This window comes from Ochotona princeps, chromosome 1 (genome assembly GCF_030435755.1).
Source record: "Ochotona princeps isolate mOchPri1 chromosome 1, mOchPri1.hap1, whole genome shotgun sequence".
Lineage (NCBI taxonomy): Eukaryota > Metazoa > Chordata > Mammalia > Lagomorpha > Ochotonidae > Ochotona > Ochotona princeps.
The window spans coordinates 116,612,365-116,637,938 of NC_080832.1; the positions used below are offsets into that span (position 1 = coordinate 116,612,365).

Genomic DNA, 25,574 nt, shown 5'->3' on the forward strand with positions numbered 1-25,574 from the left:
GCGGCTCTGACACCAGCTCTCAGCCCTGCCCCTGCTGAAGGCTCTGCCCCTTCTTGCCCTCCTTACCCCATTTCAGGGTGAGGGGCTCAGGCAGCCCCTCATGCCCCATGTGGCACGTGTATCTCTGCTCCTCTCCAGAAGGCACCAGCACAGCTGCCCACTTCTGGAAGGTTCCATCCCCTGCAGGCCTGGTCTCCACAAGCTCCATGTCCTGGGTCAGATCCTCCCCATCTCGATGCCAGGTGAGTGTGATGTCCTTGGGGTAGAAGCCCAGGGCCCAGCACCTCAGGGTGGCCTTCTGGTCAGAGACAAGGTGATGGATTACATGTGCTGTGGGCGCGTCTGCGACAGGCAATACAGAGATTGCTGGGATAAGGCAACCAGTCCAAGGATAGGGATGTCACTGCTCCTGCCAGCATGGGGGCTGGCCAGATAAAGCACAGGGGACGAGTGGCAGGACCATTTGCTATGTAGGTGGGCTGAACAGAGATAAAAAGAGGGGGCCCAGTAGCTGCCTGACACTCTTCTCCGTACCCTGTCCCCAGGCCCTCAGGCCATGCTGCCAGATGTCTTGGGGGAAAGCAGCGACAATGAGAGAGCCTGGTTCACCCTGGGCCCATGCCCAGAGGTCTCCAGGGAGTTCTTTCACCCTGAGGTGGGTTTGGGAAAGAGGCAGGGGAGCGCTGCCGGGGAGCACACTACATCCCCAGCTCCTGCTTGTGGGGTCTCCACCCTTTGGACATGGGCCCACCCACACTAGAGAGCCTGCATCTCTAGACTGGAGTAACTCTGGGGTCCCCCTGCACTACCCCAACTAGGGTAGTGGTCCCTGCCAGGCATGGCGGAGGGCAGCATGGCTGGGAAGAGGGGAGGTGTTGACCTGTGTGGTTAGAGTTTTCCCCTCGGGACTTCAGGTATTTGTGCAACCACACGATGCATTCCTTCTTCAGGTATGTCTTGAGTTTGTTTTTGAAGTCCCTACTGGCCTCCCACCTTTGCTTGTTGAAGTGGGCCAGAGGCGAGGTCGCTGTGTACTGCAGTGAGTCGAAATCCGGGCTCAGGTAGTCGCCACCGTCATAGCCATATTGCCAGTGCCCGGTGATGCTGCCGTCATCTCGCTGTTCACAGCCCTAGGTGAACTGTAAGATGTGAGGCCCTGCCCGACCCCCGTGGGCCAGGTGTCAGCAAGGGCAGATGCACCTGTGGACCATCACAGCCCGCCTGCCTGCCCCCTGGGCTTCTCTTTGGGGGACCTTCTTGCTCGAGGCAATTGGGTTTGGTCCCTGGTTCAGATCTGCATGCTTAGGGAAAGATCCAGCAGGTGCTGAGGAAGCACAGATTGGAGCGGGGTGCCTCTGGCACCTTGGCTGTGCCTCCAAGAACCCCGAAAGCATTCCTAGATGGGTCGATGGGCTCCTCCCCATGGAAATGACAGTTCTCAGAGTACAGACACCTGCTTATAATTGAGAATACAGTCTGCGCATCCTTATAGGGGACCCACCTCACCATGATCATCATGATGAATTTTGCCTTATGCCTTGAATCTTGAGGCTAATAATAATCCCCCTGCTTTTCAAACTAACATTTCTTGATGTAAGCTTAACAGTGAATCTTTTGGTATTCTCTTGCCATTTGCTGATTGCACATTTTCCTCTTTGACCTTATCTCTGTGTTTGTCAGCAGGGGAGTGTCATCAACTTGCGTAGAAAGATGTTCATCTCACATCATAAAGTTAATAAAGCAATTAAAAAAGCAAAAAAACAAAAAAGGCATAGGGGAGGTGTCTGTGATGCAGTGAGACTCTCTGAGTGAATGACTAATGGTGACACAGACCTAGCAGGTGGCCTGTGACCAGGCTGGGTGGCCTTCATCCTCAAGTGACACCTTGTGTGCACTCCTCCCCATGGGAATTCAACAGAGAGAGCTTCCTGCCCACCCTCTCCCCTTCACCCACCTGCTGGCACGTGCGGCTGCTCTGGATGTGGGCCTTGACTCAGGGTTTGGTTGTAGTACTGCTGCACATTGTGCAGGCTCAGCTGGAAAATCTTCATCCAGTTGGTGAAGATCTTGCTTTCATCCTCAAAGTAACTGGGTGCCTCCCTCAGCCACTGCACAGAAGCTTTGACCTTCCTCGTCTTGCTGTCGTAGAGGATGAAGCGCTGGCGTCCACAAAGCCAGAGGCAGAAAAGACAGGGACTCCTGGAGCTGGCTCCGATGAAGCGAAGTAGAAATACAGAAGAGAGTGTGAGCCTGTGGTAGGAAGAGTGATTCAGGGTGAGCCACGTGGCTTGCTGAGTGAGAGCACAGCTCCCAGTGTGTGTCCCTGCATGCGAGATGGGAGAGACAGGACCCTATGTGAGATGATGGTTAGGCCATTTCAATACAACCTAGCAGCACCAAGGAGTTCACACCTGCCTGGTGGGCACCAAGAACTTGGAGAAACAAAAATGTTAGTGCAAGGTGCCTTGAGGGCTGTTCTCTGGCAGAACTTGGGACCTGTGCCAGGGAAGGACCTAGACACGCGCAGAACATGTGTTGAGGGGTTCTCAGATAGTACCTTCCTTCTGGCTTCCTGCTAGGGGCCAGCATCTCTACCTCTGATCCCTCCATGTCCCCTCCTCAGCTCACTTTGCTGTCACTGTCATATTCTGTATCCTGGGGGGATCCACCTTCCCTTGAGGGCCCCAGTTCTTTAATTCTAGAACAAAGTCATTTTGTTAGAAACACCAGGGGGTCTCCAGCTGTAGCTATTGGCCTAGGCAAGGGTTACACTGCCGGGAGAAAAGCAGCGGGCATTCTGGGCCTGGTTAATACCACTATACCAGTGTGATCACATAGTTGCCTATTCTATCTTTTCTTATCTTTTTTTTTTTAAGATCTGGGTGGAGACGCTGATGTGATGGCATAGCAAGCTAAACCTCTGCCTGCAAGGGTTAGCATCCTGTATTTTCCACTGATTTGTGTCCCAGCTGCTCCACTTCTGATCCAGCTCCCTGCTTATGGCCTGAGAAAGCAGAAAACGATGATCCAAAGCCTCAAGATCCTGCACCCACCTGGGAGATCTGGAAGAAGCTCCTGGCTCCCAGCTTTGGATCAGCCCAGCTCTGGCTGTTGCAGCCATCTGGGGATAGAACTAGTGGACAGATGTCTCAGCATCTCTCCTTTTCTCTTCGTAAAAATCTTCCTTTCAAATAAAAATCAAATCTAAAAAAAAAAAAAAAGTGGTCTGGGGGAAGGAGGTGAACCACCCACCATGCCACTGTGAGCACACACTAGTCGGGCCATCTTACTACCATCACTGCTGCCACAAGCGTATGTGTTTGGGGGGAGGTACACTGCTAGAGTCTAAGGGACTGGGATTGAAAAGAAATATTCAGAATTGGAAGGCCAGAGGATTTAACTTGCTTTTGCTTTCTATATTCTGCTAAAATGTTTTTTGCCTGCTGTAGTCTGCTTGCGGTGGAGAATAGTGAATAGCTGAACAGGCATTTTACGATTAGGGAGGGGAGTAAGGAAGTCTAAACATGACCTGCGAGCCTGAGAGATCAGGGGCTCCTGTAGCTGTATCCTGATGAGGTCATGGGAAGGGTCTCAGGAAATATAGCCCAGAAACCTGAGAGGTCTTAGAATGGGCATCTCAAGAATTATGGCCTGGGAGCGGAAAGCCCCTAATTGTGTGACTCCCCCCTCCCTGCTTGTGACTTAGCCTTTAAAAAGAATGTAATTAAAGGACTCGGGGTCGGTGTGCTCAGGCTCCTGCGTGAGGAACTGGCCCTGGCCCCAGCGCGCTGGTAATCAAATAAAGCCTCTTGCTTTTGCATCAAGCCTCGTCTTCGGTGGTCTTTGGGGGAAACACACTCTCTCGAGACAGACGGTAAGGTTTTCCCTTTTGGGGTGCCTTACAGGATCAGATAAAAAAGGGGGGCACTGAGGGCTTGTTTGACATACATAAAATAATTTCTGGGGCTTCCATGGGTGGGGTCACTGCATCCACAGGTAATCCAGGGAGCTGAGATAGAGTGAACCATAAGGGGAAATCCACTGGACCTCCCTTTGTTAGGCCAAAGCACCTGCTTGCACACACAAGCCATGGCTGGAGGCAGACTGGGACAGGCTGGGTTGCAGCACCTGCTGGCATGCCCGAGTGCCATGCTTGGCAGTGGGTCTGGTGGGGATTCTTCAGAGTTATCCCAAACACATCACAGCACCCATTGGTGAGTGTCAGGGCAGGGGGTGGATCATGCTCAGCTGGGCTGTAGCACTTGCCAGCACACATGAGAATCAGTGCTGCGAGTAGGCCTGATAGGGGATACCCATCTAAGCCACAGCACCTGCAGGAGTGCACGAGAGCTGGGGCTAGGAGCAGGCTGGGCTGGGCTAGGTTGCAGCATCTGGCAGCACACACAGGAACTGGGGTTGGAAGCATAGTGTGCATGAGCATCAGGTCAGGGGCAATGCCTGGAAGGGGACCTCAGGCTTCCTCAGCTAGGCCATAGCACCTGCTGGTACAAGAAAGTGTTGGGTCTAGGTACAGGCCTGATCAGGGTTCTTGTGGGTCACCCTGACGAGGTTGTAGAATTCATCTGTGCACATGAGGCTGGGTTTGGGAGGTGGGACTGGCTGAGCTGGGCTGCAATGTTAAATTGGTGCATGTGAGAGCCAGATCTGGGTACCAACCCAGTAGGTCCTCCACTCCACTTGATCCCAACATCAGGGAACATGGACATCTGATCTGGCCTCAGAGCACGTGTTTGTGGGACTGGGTTGTCCTCGCTGTTGACTCAATGTAGAGACAACATACTAAACCAAACATGAAAGACAGGACAGCCAGCCTCTCTGATTCAACAGAGGACCTTGAGTACCTCACCCAAAGATGGAAAGAAGAGCAGATTGAATAATTCTACAGGCCAAATTCTCCACCAAATACCTAAGGTTTTGGAGATACCAAAACATAGAAAGCAACTATGGGAAGTGGTATCTCCTACCTGCTGCAAATAAACCAACACCATCTCAGAACAATTAAGACTACTCCAGTAACACCCTCAGGACATTCTTTTTTTTTTTTTTAAGATTTATTTATTTTCATTACAAAGTCGGATATACAGAGAGGAGGAGAGACAGAGAGGAAGATCTTCCGTCCGATGATTCACTCCCCAAGTGAGCTCAACAGCCGGTGCTGTGCCAATCCGAAGCTGGGAACCAGGAACCTCTTCCAGGTCTCCCATGCGGGTGCAGGGTCCCAAAGCTTTGGGCCGTCCTCAACTGCTTTCCCAGGCCACAAGCAGGGAGCTGGATGGGAAGTGGAGCTGCCAGGATTAGAACCGGCGGCCATATGGGATCCTGGCGCGGTCAAGGCGAGGACTTCAGCCACTAGGCCACGCCGCCGAGCCCCCTCAGGACATTCTTCTGCCCTAAAAACCAGGGGACCTTCTCTGCCCCTAGTGCTGATGGTATACTGCAGCAAAGAGAGGTGTAACATCTCCCTCTTCTTCAGAAAGAAGGTCAGGGTAATCCCCTCACCTCCCTGACCCCTTTCTATCCCTCCTGGAGAACTGCATGGGTCTGCAATCCCCTCACCTATCAAGAAACATTTAAAAATAAACTAGAAAAGAAAACCCAGCCTTGGGACAGCAAAGCGTTATTTGAAGTGCAGAAAAGGAAATTGCAAGTTAAAAAAGTCACACTTGAAAAACCTCACTTAGAGGTTACAGAGATACAGTAAACAGCCAAGTAGCCCACAGAAGGGAGGGCAGTTAGCTAAACCGCCACCACCTGTGGTGAGGGGCCCCTGTACGAGCTCTGGTTGCTGTGCTGACTGCTAACGGTTTTAGTCCCAGAAGAGCTAAAGAGCTACTACTTTGGGTGTCTCTTTCTCTTTCGAGAGGCACCCCTCTCCCTTCCCTGCTCACCTGGTCACTTTGCAAATAAACTTTTGTGTTTGCAACAACAACAACAACAACAACAACAAAAGAGCTCTTGCTCCTAGTTATTGTGAGATAAACCAGCACATGCTCCCTACTGCTTACTTATCTTTCTGTAACTGGGTTTTAAATAAACAAGGGTGTGGCCTGGCATGGTAGCCTAGTGGCTAAAATCCTAGCCTTGCAGATGCCAGGGTCGCATATGGGAACTGATTCCTATGTTAGCTGCTCCACTTACTTTCCAGCTAGCTCCGTGTTTGTGGCCTGGGAAAACAATCTAGGATGTCCCAGACCCTTGGGACCCTGCACCTATGTGGGAGACCCAGAAGAAGCTCTTGGCTCCTGGTTCCTGGCTTTGATAGCTCAACTCTCTGGCCATTGCAGCCACTTGTGGAGTAAACCAGTAGATGGAAGTCTCCTCTCTGTAAATCTTTCTAATAAAATAAATTTTTTAAAGATTTATTTTTATTGGAAAGTCAGATATACAGAGAAGAGGACAGAGAGAGAGAGGAAGAACCAAGATCAAGTTGGTTTGGAGGGGAGAACAAGAGTCAGAGAAGAGGGTCTGATAGCAGAATCTGTGAGGCAAATGTGGGCTTATCCCAGTGGCATTGCAATCCCTGCTGGCTTGCCGAAGAACTGCTGATGGGAACAGGCCTGGCTGGAGATCTAAGGGGATGCCCCAGATGGGTTGGGTTTCCCACTGGGAGGATGAGAGTATGATTTGTGGCAGCAAGCTGGGCTGGACATGGCTATAGCCTCCACTGGTGCTGGTGTGCGCTGGGTTTGGGGAGTGACAGATTGGGCTAGACTCTGACCCCTACTGGTTGACAGCCAGGTTGGATGTAGAACAGGAAAGCATAGGTCTTGACTCCTGCTGAACCATGTGAAAGCTGTGGGCATGGACCAGGTATCGCTGGACTGCAACACCCAACAGCAAGAACCAGAATGGGTGTGGGCTGGTTGAGCAAGGCCACTGTTCCTACCAGGACAGAAGATGGACAAAGTCAAACTGGGTGAAGGACCCACTGGTGTGCGCGAGAACTTCCATTGGGGGGAGACTTGATGGAAGAGCTTGGGAAATTCCTTCATCGGAACGCAGTCCCTGTAGGTGAGCAAAAGAATCAAGGCAAGGCGCAGCCCAGACCATGCCAGGTTACAGTACCCACTGTCACACATGTGGGGACAGACAGTCTGGGCCAGTTCATAATATCCACTGGCAGATCTGAAAACCAAGGCAAGGGGCAGGAAGAGCCAGATCGGGCTGCAACACCAGCCAGTTCACATTAGGACTGGGATAGGCTGCAGGACCAACCAGCTGGAGCAGGAATAGTGGGCAGGCTAGACCAGGCCAGGCCGTGCAGTAAGATTGTGGATGCTGAGGTGAGGCGAGTCATGTGCCAGTCTGGGGTCAGCAGGGGCCAGGTTCGTGAATCCCAGGGGTGGGGGATCTGACAGGGTTTAGGTATCTTGGCTCAGTTCCTGGGGCACACCTGTGTAGTAGGGGCTGGGTTCATGACCACTGGCAGGAGGGCAGATCTGGCAGGACTCAGGTCATCTAGACCGGGTCCTGGGACCTGCCTATGAGGTGAGTGTCAGGTTTGTGAGACCCTGGGGATGGGAAGCCAGAGAGGCTTGGGTCGCCTGGCCTGGGCCCTGGGGCCTGTGTACCAGGTGGGTGTCAGGTTTGTGAGCCTCAGGGGTGGGGGATCTGGTGCTAAGGGGGGTGCTGGGTTCATAGCCCAGGGGGTGGGGAAATCTGCGGGGTTTGGGTCGCCTGGCTTGAATCCTCGGGCCATCAGCGAGGGGGATACTGGGTTTGTGAGCCTCAGCGGTGGGGGATCCAGCAGGGCTTGGGGCCCGCCTGGCCTGGGAGGTGGGTGCCAGGTTTGAGAGCTCTAGGGGTGGGGGATCCAGCGAGGCTTGGGATGCCTGGCCTAGGTCCTTGGGCTTACCTGAAGGAGCATTTCCTACTTAGTGAAAAAGGCGGAGCAGTGGGTGCAGGCCCAGCTGTAAAAGGAGAATATGGCAGCTCCTTTGGTGTCGCAGCAGAAGAAGGAGAACAGAACAAACTGGACAGCTACCCCAGTCAAACAACGACAGCAAAAAATCTCAGTGAACGGAAACTCGAGGATTGCTATGTCAGTCAATGGACATTGGGAGGGTGACTTCATCTTTGAGTCAGTGAAACTGACAACATTTCAGAACTATCCAAGCCACTTGGGTAGAACCCTCAGAATACGTACACATGGAGACTCTGGGTTGATATGAGGTGGTGATGTAGAGCCCAAATTTAGCTCCAGCAGAAAAAGGGTCAATAGGATGCCTGCAGACAGAAGACCTTGTAGGATAAGGAGAGGCAGAAGACCTTGTAGGATAAGGAGAGGCAGAAGACCTTGCAAGATAGAGAGCTAGGAGCCGTTGGATGCTTTCCAACAGCTAAGACAATTGAGTTTCAGTCTCCCAAGTTTCTATTTCCCAAGAAAGAGATAAGTTTCTATTTCTCGGACTCTGAGCCATGCTTGAAAACTGCCTTTTAAGCAGGGGCAGCTCCTGTACCAATCATAGCCTTGTGTGACTTAAAAGTGCCAATGGGATCCCTGTAACTATGCATCTGCTTCTGTAACCCCGCTTCCTGCTTCCCATATCCTATAAAAAAGACCCAGCTTGTGCGGCTCGGCGCGACTCCTTACTAGATCAAGCGGGAGCGCCCACGAGCCCGTGTGAAATAAACCTTGCCTCATGCGTGATTACATCTCTTGGTCTCCTGTCTCGTGTCTGCCGGAGGGCTCCGTTCGTCGTGGGGCGAGGGGTCCCTGGCCCCTGCCCACTCGGGTTTAACAGTGATTCCTCATCCCTGGCTCCTGGGACATTTGGAAAGTCATGTGTGGCTTCTTCCTTTGTCTCTTCCCTTCCCCCAGAAACAAGAAAAAACAGAAAATTTGGAAATAATAAGGTCATGCATTTTTTCTTAAACCTCGATCCTTCCCACACTGATCAACCATTATAATCATTATAAACAATTAAAAAAGAAAAAGATATACAAAGAGGAGAGACAGAGTGGAAGATCTTCCATCCATTTAGTCACTCCCAAGTGATCGCAATGGCCAGAGCTGAGCCAATCTGAAGTCAGGAGCCCAGAGCTTCTTCTGGGTCTCCCACATGGGTGCAGGGTCCCAAGGCTTTGAGCCATCCTTGACTGCTTTCCCAGGCCACAAGCAGGGAGCTGGATGGGAAGTGGAGCTGCCCATATGGAATCCCAGCGCATACAAGGCGAGGCCCCTAGCCACTAGGCTACCATGCCAGACCCCAAAAATAAATAAATCCTAAAAAAAAAAAAAGTAAGGGCATCTGGGATATTGCCGATATGCCTTTCCATCCTTGAGGTTTAGTCTCCTTGTTGGCTATCTTAAGTCTTGTTCAAACGTTAGCTTTCCAGGAAGGTACCCGCTGCCTACTTTCACCTGAGTCCTGGGAGTGGGTGGGGATAGGGGTGGGATTATCCTGCTTCTGTAACTCGTGGTCAAGGAGAACTACTGGGTTATAGATTTACCATCTGCCTGCCAGGGAAGAGCACAAAAATAGGAGGTGCTCTCTCCTGCTGCTGACACATTGGGGTTTTCTATCAGCTGAAGGATTCATAGCCTGGGGAAACTGCTACCTGTTTTCGTTTCGTTTGTTTTAAACCCTTTTCAGTATAAATAGTCCCAGATGCAAAACAAAAGGTTCCTGAATCACAGGGAAGAAGGAATAAACCCAAGCTCTCACTATAGAGCAGCAGCATGGGGCCCAGAGTGGGCTGTGGGCCTAGGGCAGGAGGACCTAAGTTGGCTACAAGCAGCCTACCGCTTTGATCTGTGTCATTAACTATTTCGTGTGATACCCAGAAGTTGGGATTATGGTGGGAGTGGTCTTGAATGGATGAGTCGCAGCATAGAGCACTGAGAGCCTTGGTTTTGGCTTTGGGAGATGTTTATGAGGACTGTACCATGCAGACAGAAGGGGATCTGGGATGCTTGCAAAGGGACTTTCCATGTTCACTGAGAAAGCAGAAGAGGGCAGGGGAAGTTCAGGCTTTTTTGTTTTTCACTACGGAAACCTCTCCCCCAGGCCCCCTGTCTGCACCTGGCTTGTGGCCCTTCCCCAGCAGGTGCCTCACCAATCTGGCTGCTTCTAAATGCTATTGCGGCAAAGCCACTAGAGGGCACCACTGGTCTCAGCACATTTCATTCGTAAACATCCTGACCAAATTTCAGAATATGGGGTCTCTCCCTCTCTCAAGAGGCACCCCACTTCCCACCTCCCGGTTTTCTCTCGGGAGGTGCTTTCAAAAAGCCATGTGGCCCGACTTCACAAGACTCCACATGGCTCAGAACATGCAACCTTGTATGAGGACCAACTTCTTTCACAGCAACTTGGATGACCCAGGCCATTGCTCTGTGGATCCCATGCCTCCAGGGGCCCCTTTACCTGAATGACACCCTATTTCAGCAGAAAGTAGCTAGAAGATATCTTTGCCCTTTACCCTTACAGAAGTAGGGTGTGGGATTCCAAGAGGGGAGTATGAGACCATCCAGGCCTGCTGGGGTCTTAGCCACACCTTCAAGTGAGTGGCACAAGCATTGCCCACCCAGTTCCTAATTGATTAAGAGACCACCAAATGGAGAAACATTGACCTGTGGGTTGTCGCCCAACAAGAGGGGTCAGGAAAGGCTTAAAAGCCAAAGACCCTTTCTCAAACCTTTGGTGTCTCTCCCTCTCTCCTTTCAAGAGACACCTCATCTTCCGGCTTTTTCTCAGGAGGTGCTTTCCTCTTCCTCTTCTCCCTGTTTACCTGGTCACTTCTCAAATACAATTCTCTGTCTCAAAAAAAAAAATTCAGAATAACCTGGGACTAAATATCCAAATACCACAGATGCATAAAATGAACCATCACAAACACCAAGCCACAAACACTTAACATTTTTAACATATCACTGTTCTATTTCCACTCCCCCCACCTTAAAAGATTCTTCCATCTATTGCTTCACTCCCCAGATGGCCACAACTGCCAGAGCTGAGTCAATGCAGCCAAATCCCGGAGCCAGGAACTTCTTCCAGCTCTCCTACGTGGGTGCAGGGGCCCAAGAACTTGGGCCACCTCCGTTGCTTCCTTAGGCCATGAGCAGGGAGCTCGATCAGAAGTGGAACAGCTGGGACTCAAACCAGTGTCTAGAAGGGATGTCAGAAGTTTAGCATTACACCTTGTCAGTGGCTCCACAAACACTTAATTTTACCCATTTTTCTCTCACACACAGGAAATGAAGGATCCATGTGCCTTGCAAGGAGGTTAGGGATAGAAATTATAGAGAAGATACATGATAATTTTTTATATTATTCTAAAATTATGGGCCCAGCACTCTTTCGCTGTGCCACTCTGCTTGTTTTTTATATTATTATAAAATTAAAGACCATGTCCAGGGCATGACTGGGAACGGCAGGTGCAAGTGAAGAGTCTTAAAGTCTTTTTATAAGTGTTTATGATTTTAATGATGCTGGTTTGCTTCTGTACTCTGCTTGCTAATAGAATAAGGCTTAACATAGTGCAACCATTTTAAGAATAGCCGCCATGTTAGATATAAGTTTCTGTTTCCCCGAAATGAGGTAAGTAGTAGAAGAATGAGGAAATTATTAGTTGTAGTTTTGAAATAGGCTGTTAGAGTAAAACTAGCCAATAGCAGAAAAAGGTCAAGTTGTTTGTGTAAGTTTATGGTATATGGTTTTGAGACAATAAAAACCCTGGAGAAATGTTGTTCGGGGCAGCAGCAGCTACCAGGAGTACTGGGGTGTTGCTGCCCATTCGCGAATGAAATAAACCTTTTGCTTTGCATCCTTCGGCTGGTGTGTGCTGCTTCACCGAGCGACCTCACGTCCCGTTCAGAAGGCAGGTTTGGCCTCGGTCTTAACACAAGAAAGATGCTAAAGGACAATTGTTTTTCCTCTTTACTTCTTAAGGTTTGGTCCAGCCTCCAGGTCCTGTTGACTGTTAGATACTAGGCAGGCATTAGCAGGCGTGAGAGGCCAAAGAAAATGCGGATTTTTGTTTTTTAAGAGAGTGGCAGTTTCTGGGCTGTGGAGTGAGGAAGTTAGGAATCAGCATGAGCTAGCAATTAGGCATCTGAACTATTTGTTTTGTTAGGGTTTCCACCCTCTCCCTGGGGTGGGGCTAGTGGAATCTCCCTCGGGGCAGCAGGGTGGGAGGGAGGGGCAGTCCCCCCCACCAAAACAAACAAACAAACAAAAAAACTCTCCATTCTGCAATTTTCTGGAGGATGGATGCCTACACCGGAACAGAAGCAGCAGCCCGAGTCTTAAACGTGGTTGCCCAGCCTTAGGTGGCTGTGGAAGGGGCACCCACAACTCCTACCAGACTGGTTAGTTTTGCACACACAAGTTCTGTTTCTTAAGAACTGCTAACACGGTCATGGGGCCTGCCTTTTCCCACTTTTAATTCTTTGAACCAGAGTACGGTGTTTTTAACCCCTTCCTCACAGTGACAGGCCTGTGATCGCTCTCACCCAGAAACTGTGGGAAAAGCCCCACCTGGGTGTGCTCCCAACCCCCTGCCCCTACTCACGGAGCTGGACGGCCTCCAGCAAGCTCACCTGCCAGAGGACCAGCGCCCACCGCATTGCCCTCGCTTTGGAGAATGGCCCCCGGGGGGCGGGGGAGGGGAAACTGCCAGGCTGAGCGATTTTCTGTTTTGCTGTTACTGCGGAAGTTCACGTCGTTTGCAGCGCGGGGGAGGAATGGAAAGAGGCCAGTGGCTGCTGGAGGCGGATTCCAGATAAGAAACTGCTCGCTCTGTTCCAGACATCCTCTCGGAAGAGGCCGTTTAGGGAAAGCACTCGGCGACTCTGTTACCAGAAATGCCCGGAGGGTTCTTTCCTCAGCTTAGTATACAAATAAAAAGCCGGGAATCTGTTGCAGATAGAAAAGTTTATTTCTGAAGGGACCAGGTGAGCAGGGAAGGCAAAGGGAAGGGAAGCACCTCCTGAGAGAAAGCCTGGAGGTGGGGTACCTCTCCAAAGAGGAGGGAGAGACCCAAAGGTTTGAGGAAAGGTCTTGGGGTTTTAAGCATTCCTTGACCCCTCCTTGTTGGGGGAACCTACAGGTAAGATGTTCCCCATTGGTGCTCTCTTAATTAGTTTAGAAAATGGGTGGGGCAATGCTGGTGCCGCCCACCTGAAGGTGTGGCCAAGACCTCAGCAGGTCTGGATGGGCTCAGACTCAGAATGGGGACTGGACCTGGCTGGGCGAGCACCTTCTGGTGCAGCTTGCTGGCGCAGGTTATGGATCTAGGAAGTGTGTGTGTGTGTGGGAGGGGTAGAGACCAGGAATCAAAGCCAAGTGACATTCCCCCTTCAGTGTCCTCAAGGATTATATTCCGTCTCCTGCATGGCTGCCCGGCTCTGTGGCAAGACCCGAGACCCTTTGGGGTTGCTAAAATAGGGGCAAGGCAGTGCAGTGGGCCGGGTGTGGAGGAGGGTGGAGACAAGCTTTCTGGAACAGCCAGTGAACACAAGCTCACTGATTCATTGGGCGGAAACTGCCTCTGCCCTTCTTTCAAATGAGAACAAAGGGACGTGTGTGGTGACCCAACGGATTAAACTCTCCTTAGAAGTCACTAATAATGTTCCCACTATTATTTTTTTTTTAAGATTTTATTTATGAGCCCGACACAGTGGCCTAGAGGCTAAAGTCCTCGCCTTAATCGCGCCGGGATCCCATATGGCCGCCGGTTCTAATCCCAGCAGCTCCACTTCCCATCTAGCTCCCTGCTTGTGGCCTGGGAAAGCAGTAGAGGACGGCCCAAAGCTTTGGGACCCTGCACCCGCGTGGGAGACCTGGAAGAGGTTCCTGGTTCCCGGCTTCGGATTGGTGCAGCACCGGCCATTGCGGTCATTTGGGGAGTGAATCGTTGGACAGAGGATCTTTCTCTCTGTCTCTCCTCCTTTCTATATATCTGACTTTGCAATAAAAATAAATAAATCTTTAAAAAATTTTTATTTACATTTTAAATTGGAAAGTCAGATTTACAGAGAGAAGGATCTTTTATCTGCTGGTTCCCTCCTCAAATTGCCCCAAAGGCCAGAGCTGAACTGACCCACATCCAGGAACCAGGAGCTTCTTCTGGGTCTCCCACATGCATGCAGGGTCCCAAGATTTGGGCATCCCTGACTACTTTCCCAGGCCACAAGCAGGGAGCTGAATGGAAAGTGGAGCAGCCAGGACTAGAACCGCATGTAAGGTGAGGACTTTAGCCACTAGGCCATTGCACTGGCCCTCCATCATCGTTTCTTATGTTTGTAGCACTCCCTTGTTTCTGCTTGTTCATTGCATTTCATCCCTGTCTTATATCTCTTTGGAAATGTTAGTGGTTTTTCTTTCCTGGCCTTGGTGTTGTGTGTCTTCCTTTCGTTTTGGTTAGGTCATGACAAGGGTTGCTGGTACTGCTGAGCTCATCACAGCACTATGCTTTCATCTGTTGTCTTTGTTTTTCCATTTTTGACTTCATTAATCTCCAATCCTATTTTCCTATGTTTTTCCTTCTGCTGAATTTATGTTTAAATTAAGCTTTCCCTAATTTTTTCTAGTTTTCACAATAATTTCTTTTTTAATTGCATCAGTACCCAGGGATGGGGCATGGCCACCTGATGTCATCCCAGAGTCCCCAGTGGGGAGCATGCTCCAAGAGTACTGCTCGGGGCCCGGCGGCATGGCCTAGAGGCTAAAGTCCTCGCCTTGAATGCCCCGGGATCCCATATGGCCGCCGGTTCTAATCCCGGCAGCTCCACTTCCCATCCAGCTCTCTGCCTGTGGCCTGGGAAAGCAGTCGAGGATGGCCCAATGCTTTGGGACCCTGCACCCACGTGGGAGACCCGGAAGAGGTTCCAGGCTCCCGGCTTCAGATAGGCATAGCACCGGCCGTTGCGGCTCACTTGGGGAGTGAATCATCGGACGGAAGATCTTCCTCTCTGTCTCTCCTCTTCTCTATATATCTGACTTTACAGTAAAAATAAATAAATCTTAAAAAAAAAAAAAAGTACTGCTCAAGTGATTTAGATAATTTTGAAATGCTGTTGATTTCATTGCTCCAAGGATAAGGAAATCCTTCCAAGGTCCATTGGCTGACATAGTCCACCTTAGAGGTTCCATTTGCCCAGATATTTGCTCTCAACTCTTGCCCAATTTGTTCTGCCCTCCATTCTCTGCTATAGTACTAGATATCCTCTTTAGGCCCCAATGGACTGCAGTATCCTCCATGTGCATTTGGGCATGCCGTCCACTGCTTTGCCCTAGCAACTGAGGAGGCCCAGTTCTGACACATGCATTCAATGGTCAGACCATAGATCCTGCAATTTTCCCCATGGTTGGAGTTCTGAATCCAGTGGTTCAGTTGGGGGGAGGACCCCAAAGAAACCTCAACTGAGGTGACCCCACACTTAACTCTTGTGTATGCTTGCCAGTACAAGGTCTGGCTCAGTTCATCATCCACATCAGCCTACACACACACAGGGATGATTGCAGTTGCTGGGTCAGTTCTTCTCCAGCCCCAGCTCTTATACAAACCAATAGATGCTGTGGCCCAGCCCAAGCCTGACCATCACACTCTCAGTCCTTATGTACGTCAGTGGGAGCTACAGCCCAGTTGGAGCGACCCTCAATAATCCCCACAAAACCTGACCCCAGCACTGGTTCCTACGCATTCTGGTAAGTGCAGCAGACTATTCTAGTCTGTTCCACATCCCATTTGGCTTTTGTACATCAGTGGGTGCTACAGCCTAGCTTAGCACAACTGACCCCCTATCCAGTCCACACTTATGCTGATGGATACTACTGCCTGTCTAGCCAGGTCCAACCCTAGTCCTGGTTCTCATGCGCACCAGTGGGAGCTGCAGCCCATTAGAGAGATGCCCACAGTTTCCCTACATGACCTAGTCTCAACCCTGGATCTTTCACTTTCCAGGTGGTTCTATGGTCTAGCTTGACAGGACTTTCCCCATTCCCAACACTTACCAGTTGATGCTTCAGCAAAGCCTAACCAGCCTACACTTACTCTGACTCATGCATGTACCAGTGGATATGGTCAGTTAGCCCAGCCTGGGTCTTGCCTAGCCTGGGCTTTCCCTGGTCCCAGTTCTTACGCTCATCAGTGGGAGCAGAGGCCCAGCAGGGGAGTCCTCACTGTCCCCTACCAGACATCCCTGCCAAACCGTGGTCTCGTGTGTGATGGTGGGAACTGTAGCCTAGTCTGTCATGTCTCATCTCACCTCAGCATTTGCTGGTGGGTGAGGTGCCTGGTTTGGCCTGATCTGTCCCAGCTCATGCTGGTGGGTGCTACAGCCTAGCCCAGCCCAGTCAGCCCCCAGTCCGAGCCCTGATGTGAACTGGCTGGTGTGGTAACCCAACCCGGCATGTCCCATATCCCGTCCTGGTTCTTACATCTGCCAGTGGGTGTTATGAACTGGCCCAGCCTGTCCTGCCCCCAGACCTGACCCCCACATATGCCAGCTGGTACTGTAACCTGGCTTAGTCTGGGCTGCTCCCAGTCTTGGTTCTTGTGCTCACCTGTAGAAACTGCATGCTGACAGAGGAGTTCCCCAAGCTCCTCTATCAGATTACTTCTCAGTGCAGATCTTGTGCATACCAGTGAGTCCTTGGTTTAGCCTGACTTGGTTCACTTTCTGTCCTGGCAGGAACAGTGGCCTTGCCCGACTGGCCCACACCCATCCTGGTTCTTACTGTTGGGTACCACAGTCCAGCCACACCTGGTCCATGCCCAGTCTCAGCTCTCATGTGGTTCAGAGGTACAGAGACCTAGCCCAGCCTATCCTATAGCCATCCTGGCTCTTGTGAGCACCAGTGAGTGCTGGAGTCTAGCCTAGTCTGGAACACCCCAGACCCAGTCCACACTCATGCCGATGGACACTGCAGTCATGTCCAGCCCAGTTGACTGCCCCTATTCAGTTCTTGCACTCACCAGTAGGAATCACACCCAGCTGGGGCATCCCCTTATTTCCCCAACCAGACCTATTCCCAGCCACAGATCTTGTACATGACAATTATTCCTTTGACTTAGCCTGGCATAGACCATCCCCTGTCTTGGCCTTTGTCATCAGATGCTGCAACCTGACCTGTCCCAGCCCTCAGTCCCAACTCTTGCTGGTGGGTTCTATAGCCTAGAACTACCCTATCTGCTTTTATCCCTGGCTCATGCAAACCGATAGATGTGATATCCTAGTCTGGCTAATCATAACCCTAACTGTATTCTAGCTTGGTTCCTGCATTTGCTAGTGAACTAGGTTGGCTTGGCCCTGCTCAGTTTACCCCACCCAGAAGCAACTCACACACTTACTAAGATAAGGAACTACCTTGCCTGGCCTAAATCACATGCTCACCAGTGGGAGCTATGGCACACCAGAGGAATTTCCCAAGTTCCTCCACCAGGCCCACTCCCAGACCCAGATCTCACATGTGCTGGATCAGCATAGTTTCTCCCCTCTGTCTCTGCCTTTGTATGAGCTGGTGGATGTTGTGGCCTGGCCTGCCACACACTCTAATTTTGGGTGCTCCTGCAGGTGCAGGTGCTGCAGCTTGGATCAGCCTGGGCTGTTCCCAACCCCAGCAACCATGAGTGTCTGGTCATGATCATTCCATGGTCATGTTTAGTGTTTAGTTCAGCCCATCACTACTCTCTGCTTTTGAGGAAACCAGCAGAAATTGCATTTCTACAAGGGTGGGCCCACATATCCCCCACAGAATCTGCTCCCAGACCCGATTCTTTTGTGTGCTGGTTAGTGTCATGGCCCAGGCTAACATGACCCATCCCCTGGTTCAATTCTCAGTGGTGGATACTGTGATTTAGCCCTACCAGGTAGGCCCCCAGCCCTAACTTTACTGTGTGCACGTGGATGGTGGTTAGTGTGTTGATGCTGGTCAGCAGACAGGCCCAACTACAGCAAGGCGATCACACAGAAACTTTCCTGAGACACTTCAAGTATGGTAAACACTGCCACACCCCTCCAGTATCTGCAGATCAGAGCTGGAACAACCGCACTGTCCTCACTGACAAATGTGTTAGCCAAGTGTTGTCAAGCGTTTGAGAATGACGTGGCTCCTGCTGTGGCCACCTCCTCCTCCACAGAGCCTGGAACCCCTTTCAACTCTTTTTCTTTCTTTCTTTCTTTCTTTCTTTCTTTCTTTCTTTCTTTCTTTCTTTCTTTCTTTCTTTCTTTCTTTCTTTCTTTATTTTTATTGTGAAGTCAGATATATAGAGAAGAGGAGAGACAGAGAGGAAGATCTTCTGTTGGATGATTCACTCCCTAAATGACCGCAATGGCCAGTGCTGTGCCAATCAGAAGACAGGAGCCCAGAGCTCTTCCGGATCTCCTACGCGGGTGCAGGGTCCCAAGGCTTTGGGCCGTCCTTGACTACTTTCCCAGGCCACAAGCAGGAAGCTGATGGGAAGCGGGATTGCCGGGATTAGAACCAGTGCCCATATGGGATCCCAGCACGTTCAAGGTGAGGACTTTAGCCGCTGGGCCACCACTCTGGGACCCCCCTTTCAAACCTTTTCCGTGTGGAAAGGAACCGGCAGGAGCCCCAGGAACTGCCATGCCCAAGTAAATTTGACCTGGGGCGGGGGGGGAAGTAAACCGATCCCTCCCACCTAGTTAGTTCTTGGTTCCTGCCTCTTCCCACCCTTCCCCTGATCGGGCTTTGTTGGGCCAACTTCAGGATCCCAACTTCAGGCTAGCTCAGTTCTGGCTATTGTGGTCATTTGTGGAGTGAAGCAGTGGTTGAAAGTTTTTTTTCTCTGTGTGAATCCCCTTCTCTGTCTGTAACCCTGCCTTTCCAATAAAAATAAATAAAACTTTAAAAAATTAAATTATATGTAACTAATAAAGTGAACATCCAGAATACTGCATTGGCCGTGAACTTATCTAAAAAGAACAGAAGTGGGCAACACCCAAGTGGCTTTCACTAGAACAGGATGAAGGGGCACTAAGGTGACAGGATGTCCTCCTGCAGTAGCTGAGGCCACTTGCAGTAAACAATCTGAGTTTCACAATCAGTACTCTCAGGACGGAAAAAAAGCCCAGCGAACCGTGGACACTGTGTGTCCACAGGCCCGCAGGAACATTGCATTCTAATGTTTCCACACCCTGCAGTGAGCCTCTGTCCTCAGTTCACAGTGAAAATCATTCGTAAAGACAGATTTGAGGGCCTGGCATGGTGGTCTGGCGGTTAAATCCTCGCCTTGCAAATGCTGGGATCCCATGTAGACATCAGTTTATGTCCTGTCTGCTCCATCCACTTCCCATCCAGCTCCCGGCTTGTGGCCTGAGAAAGCAGTCGAGGACAGTCCAAAGCCTTGGGACTCTGCATCTGTGTGGGAGACTCAGAGAAAATTTCTGGCTCCTGGCTTCAGATAGGCTTGGCTCTCGTCATTGCAGCTACTTGGGGACTGAATCAGTGGACGGAGGATCTTTCTCTCTCTCCTTCTCTCTAAATCTGCCTTACCAATAAAAATAAATAAATCCTAAAAAAAAAAAGAGAGAGCGAGAGAGAGAGACAAACTTGGCCTTTGAGCTGTAGGTCCTCAGTTCTTTCTGTACATTGACATGAATGTGATCAAATTTGGGGACAGCTATCCCGTTGAGGAGAATCTGGGTTCAGGACTGGAACTCTGGCACAGCTAATACTGCAAACTGCAGGTGGCTGGGACGTGCACTCGGGCCCTGCTACATCGTTGTTACCATTGTTTTCATCCTCTTCTACTTCCTCATTGTCATTATCAGCAGCAGCATCAGTGTTGGTGTCTGCTGAAGTTATTCTGCTTCCTACCTTGCCAGCTCTCAGCTGTGCTGTCACGTATTGTATGGCTCACCCTGAAATGAGGAGGCAGAAGCCAAGACAGGAGAGGACTGTTTTGCTTAAAAAAACTGAATATGTGAAAGAGGTCAAGTTCAGGCCTGGAGAATTCAGCCTGGCTGTCCTCAGGCTGAATGTCCAGCGCCAGACCCACCCAGTCTTCTTCCTCTTCAGAAGTATCTATGCGGATGTTTCTAACAAGATATCCTATGTGGGTTCTAGCCCTTCTGTGGCTTTAACTGAGGGCGCCAAGAGGTTATCTCTTGTCCTGTGCAACAAGGAGAATGTTTATGGATGTTTTCTGGCAAGACACAACACACAGCAAAAATTCTTTTTTTAAAAAAAAAGTTTTATTCATTTATTACTGGAAAGGCAGATTTACGGAGAGAAGGAGATATGGTTTACCCTCGAAGTGGTCGCAATAGCCAGGGCTGAGCTGATCTGAAGCCAGGAGCCAGAAGCGTCTTCCCAATCTCCTATACTTGTACAGAGTCCCAAGGACTTAGGCCATCCTTCACTGCTTTCCCAGATCATATCAGGGTGCTGGACGGGAAGTGAGCATCTGGAGTATGTACTGGTGCCCATATGGGATCTCGGTGGTTGCAAGGTGAGGATTTAGACACTAGGCTACTGCACTGCCTTTCATCCCCCAAATCCTTTTTGCTATCCAACATGCATGCTTCTTTCCCAAGCTTGGCAAAAATATTTTAGTCCCTTTCATGCTCCTGGTGGGTATGGGGAGAGGGCAGAGTTTAGCATAGATCTGAATGTATCGGTGCCTCTTGCAAGCCTTGACTGCTGGCCCTGGTGGCTCCTGTGCCCAGAATATCATTCAGCAGCCCACAGCTTGAGACCTGCTTTGGCTTCTATTCAGCTCCCTGCTTGATGCCTGGGAAAGCAGCAGAGGAAGGCCCAAAGCTTTGGGACCCTGCAGTTGTGTGGGTACCCAGGAGAAGCTCCTGGCTCTAGGCTTCAGATGGATTCAGCTTTGGCCTTTGAGGCCATTTGGGCGTGAACCAGCAGGTAGATGATTTTTCTGTGTAAATCTGCCTTTCCAACAAAAATAAATAAATCTTAAAAAAAAAAAAGAGAGAGCTCGACGTTGGTGGCTTGGGTGACAGCAGCCCTCCCTAGAGGTGGCGACCCGCTTGTGGAGAGTTCCCGAGCCAGGTTGGACCTAATGTCTGGGACTTGGCCCATTGGCGCCGTCGCCACACGGTGACTGAGTCCTAGGCTTTGGGCGGCCAGTACGCCTATTTGGCCCCGGGCTCTGCCTGCTGGCCGCCAGGCGTCAAGCTCTAGGGTTTTTAGGGTACGTAGTTGCTGCCTAAGGACACCCAGGGATAAGGCTAGTGTGAGTGTAGGTGAGGAATGATTTTGTGTGATTCCTAGCGATGGGGTCACAGAACTTGCTTGCAAGCATGGGGACTGAGATCTAAGGGTATGGAGTCCATAAGTTCTGTTTGGGCCAGACTGATTCACCAGCCCACATGGGAATCCTGAGATGGGCTGTTAATGTAGAGCATCACTGACTGCCACACAACAGTCCACATGAAAGCTATGGCTGGGGACCTGTCTGGCAGGACTAAGTACCAGTACCTGACTGAGTGGTGGAACAGGGGATGGGTCACACTTGGCAGGGTCAGGATACTAACCAGCATGTGAGAGAACTAGGTCCTGTGGTAGACTCTGTGGGGGAAGTGTGGGCCCAACCCTGTGGAAATACAAGTCCCGCTAGTTAGCTTGCGAGTTGAGGTGGTGATGGTTGGGCTAGGTGTGACCATGGAACCTGCCATCACTTACAGGTAAAGGAACTGACAATAGTCTGGGTAGGTCAAGGCAGCAGCACCCGAACGTGCATCCTGAAACAGGCTGCAGCTCCCACTGATTTGCATGAGGGCCGAGTATCAAGTAGGCAGGATTGGGCTGGACTGCAACACCTATTGGTTCGCGTGGAAGACAGGGCTGGAGACAGAACTGACCCAGCAGTTGCAACCACCAGCATGTGCATAAGCTGATTAGGGCGACGGACTGTGCCGGACCCTGCACTGGCAAGCACACACAAGAATCAGGTCTGGGATCACCTCAGACGAAGTCTCTTTGGGGATCCCTCCAACTGAACTGCTGATCTCAGAACCCTAACCATGAAGAGACTATGTCAGCCAGTGGATTCTGAAGAGATTTCATCGTGCTTGGAGCGGCGAGATTAGCAGCAATTCAGAAGTGTTGAACTATCAAAACTGCATGAGCAGGACCCTTGGAGCATGCCCCATATTGGGGACCTGGGATGGGTGGGAGGTTGGGTGGGGCTTTTCCCTTTATCTCTTTCTTTACCCTGGACAAAGAAAAAGAAACAATATTAATGTGGAGACAATGGTATTACCCACTTTCCTGTAGCCCTTGACACTTTGTGCCCTAATCAATGATGTAAAGATTACCAAAATAAAATAATAATAGTAAAAAAAAAAAAAAAAAAAAGACTGGGGAATAGCCAGAACATTTTTTTTTAAAGAGTATTCCATCTACTGGCTTATTCTAGGATTTTATTTATTCATTTTTATTACAAAGTCAGATATACATAGAGGAGGAGAGACAGAGAGGAAGATCTTCCGTCCGATGATTCACTCCCCAAGTGAGCCGCAACGGCCGGTGCTATGCCGATCCGAAGCTGGGAACCAGGAACCTCTTCCGGGTCTCCCACGCAGGTGCAGTGTCCCAAAGCTTTGGGCCATCCTCGACTGCTTTCCCAGGCCACAAGCAGGGAGCTGGATGGGAAGTGGAGCTGCCAGGATTAGAACCGGCGGCCATATGGGATCCTGGCGCATTCAAGGCGAGGACTTTAGCCGCTAGGCTACACGCCGCCAGGCCAGAACATTTTTTTTTAATTATTGTTTACATTTTGTTTTGTTACACAGTTTTATAGGCTCTGGGATTCCCCTAACCCCTCCTCGTACCCTCCCCGCATGGTGGATTCCTCCACCTTGTTGCAGTATTACAGTTCAAATTCCGTCAAGATTCTTTCATTGCAGGCATACACCAAGCATAGAGTCCAGCCTCTTATTGTCAGATACATTCAATGGTTTCTTGGGGAGACCATCTGTGTCAGAAGGCTGAGCTAGCAGAACATCATCCCGATCACTTAAAAGCCCCAACATAACATCAGCAGCAATTTACAACATTATGGAGTTAATTGACATGGTATTGAGCAACCAATATGTTAAAAAAAAATGCTTTCACACTACTGTCTTGCATGAAAGTCAAGGCTGGGAGAAGGCTGGGGAGGGCTAAGCTAGCAACCACCAGTGAGAGTTGGGACTGGGTGTGGGCCATACTAGGCCAGGTTGCAGCATCTGATGGCAAAGGCCAAACTGGGTGATGGGTTATGCCAGGCTGGATTACAGCACCCACTGGCATATGCAAGATCTGTGGCTGGGAGCGAGCCTGATCAGGGAGCTAAGGGAATGCCCTTGCTGGGCTGTAGTTCCCACTGGTGAGTGCGAGAGCTGACACAGGGGCAGCGAACTGCGCTAGACATAGCTCAATTATCCCTTGTCATGCGAATGGACTAGGTCTGGGGTGTGCCAGACTGGGCTAGACTACAGCACCAGCTGACTCTTGCAAGAGCTGAGTTTGGGCTTGCAACATGTGTGGCTGGGCTGTATCACCCAACAATAAGAGCCGGAATGGGTGTAGGCTATTTGGCCAAGGTCACATCCTGCCAGAACAGGATGTGGGCCAAGTCAGGCTGAGCCAAGAACACACCAGAGTGCACAAGATCTGCCATTAGATAGTGATCTGATAGAGGAGATTAGGATACTCCTCTGTCAGAACACAGTGCCTGCAGGTGAACACAAGAACCAGGGCTGGGAGCAGCCAAGACCAGGCTGGGTTACAGCACCCACACCATACATGTGGGTCAGGTCTGGGCATGGACCAGGCTGGGCTAGTTCATAGCACCCACTAGCAGATCTGAGAACCAGGACAGAGTAGACAGAGTGCAGGACAATCTGGGTTGGGCTGCAACATCAGCCAGTTCACATTAGGGGCTAGCTGGGATTGGAGGCTGCTTGGGCTGGGCTAGACTGAAGCACCCACCAGTGTGAGCTGAAAGTGAGGGCAGAGTGGATCAAGCCAGGCATGGCAGCTGCTGGAGAATGTCAAAGTGAGGTGAGACATGTCTGGGCCATAGCATCAGCAACACACAGACACTTGAGGGTCAGGGGAGGGTGTTAGGGGAGCTGCAAGAGCTCCCCTGCTGTGCCACTGCTCCTGCTGGTAATAAGAACTGAAACTGGGAGCACACCAAGCTGAGCAAGGCTACAACACCCATTGGCCTGCATGTGAGCTGGTTTAGTGGGAGAGCCAGGTTGAGCGAAACGACCATACCCATGGAAATGTACATGAACCAGAGTAAGGGCAGGCTGGCTGGTTTGGCTGCAACATCAACTGGCAAATGCTGGGAATGGGAGCAAGTTCTGTCGGGCTGGACCACAGAACCACCTGGAAAATGCAAGACCTGAGGCTGGGAGTGGGCCTACCAGGGAAATTGTGGGCATCTCTCTTATGGACTGCAGCTCCCACCAGTGAGTATGAGAACCAGGACTGTGGGCAGGCCTGGCTGGACATACAGTGACAATACCCAGCAAAAGTGTGGGCTGGATAGTGGAGTACGTTGTGCTGAGCTAGGCTCCAACTTCCACTGATGTGTATGAGAGCTAAATGGGATGTGGGATGGACTGGACCAGTCTGCTGCACACACTGTCATGCACAGAAACTGGGACTGGTTGGGATTAATGGGATTATTCCATTTAGGATGCAGTTCCCACTGGTATATGTGAGAACCAAGTGTGTGGTACACAGGGTTAGGCTGAGCTGCAACATCCATTGGTTTGTGAAAGAGATGGGGCATGGGACAGAACTGACCATGCAACTTCCTTCAACCACTAGTGTGTGTATAGGCTGATGTGGGTGATGGACTAAACTGGATCCCAAACTGGCTGGAACACACAGGAATCAGGTCTGGCGTCACCTCAGATGAGGTTTTTTGGGGGACCTCCTCACAACTAGACCATGGACTCAGAACTTCAACCACAGTGAAAATCACAGGATTTGACCTGGAGTGCATGTGTCAGAATTGGGTCTCCTCAGTTATTTAAGCTTGTGCAGGAGACAGCATGCCCAACCGTACATGAGGGAAAGGACAACCAGCATTGAGGCCTCCATAGGACGTCTAGCACCATGGAGGGCAGAACAAATTGGACAGCCCTTCTGGCCAAGCTTTGATAGCAAGTATATGGGTGAATGGAGACTCCAAGGTAGATTATGTCGTCATTTGACCTTGGAAGGATTTTCTCAACATCTCAGAATTTTCGAAACTACTTAAGCAGTTCCCTCAGAACATGCTGCACATTGGGGATGTGGGGTGACATAAGGTGGCTGTCACCCATTCCTGGATACTGATGTGATTGTCCTGCTGGGAGGAGCCCTCTCTCCTTCTCTCTCCATATTTCCCAGATACGGGGGTTGGGGAAAGAATGTGGAGGCAGTTGTCTTGTCCACTTTCCCCCATTACTTGACCCTGCCCCATCCTAATTAGTGGTCCAGATGGGCATGCGTCCCTCTTTACTATCTAAACACCATCAAAAGTAAAATAAATTTATTATTATATTTAAAAAACGAATAATAAAAAAAGCAATTCTGTTTTTGGTCCCAGTCTGATGGCTTAGTGGATAATCC

At 50.5% G+C, this 25,574-nt stretch overlaps 1 protein-coding gene and 1 long non-coding RNA gene across 9 annotated transcripts in view; both read right to left on the bottom strand.

The window, feature by feature from the left end:
- LOC101523895 (patr class I histocompatibility antigen, A-2 alpha chain-like) overlaps positions 1-25,574 on the bottom strand; it is a 426,293-nt gene that overhangs the window by 1,507 nt on the left and 399,212 nt on the right. The gene's annotated exons all lie outside the window — the stretch shown is intronic.
- On the bottom strand, positions 165-12,649 carry LOC101523652 (uncharacterized). The gene is made up of 4 exons (XR_009245765.1): positions 12,538-12,649; positions 1,955-2,250; positions 881-1,156; positions 165-342 (listed from the first exon to the last, which is right to left on the bottom strand). It is a non-coding gene; the product is annotated as an uncharacterized LOC101523652 (long non-coding RNA).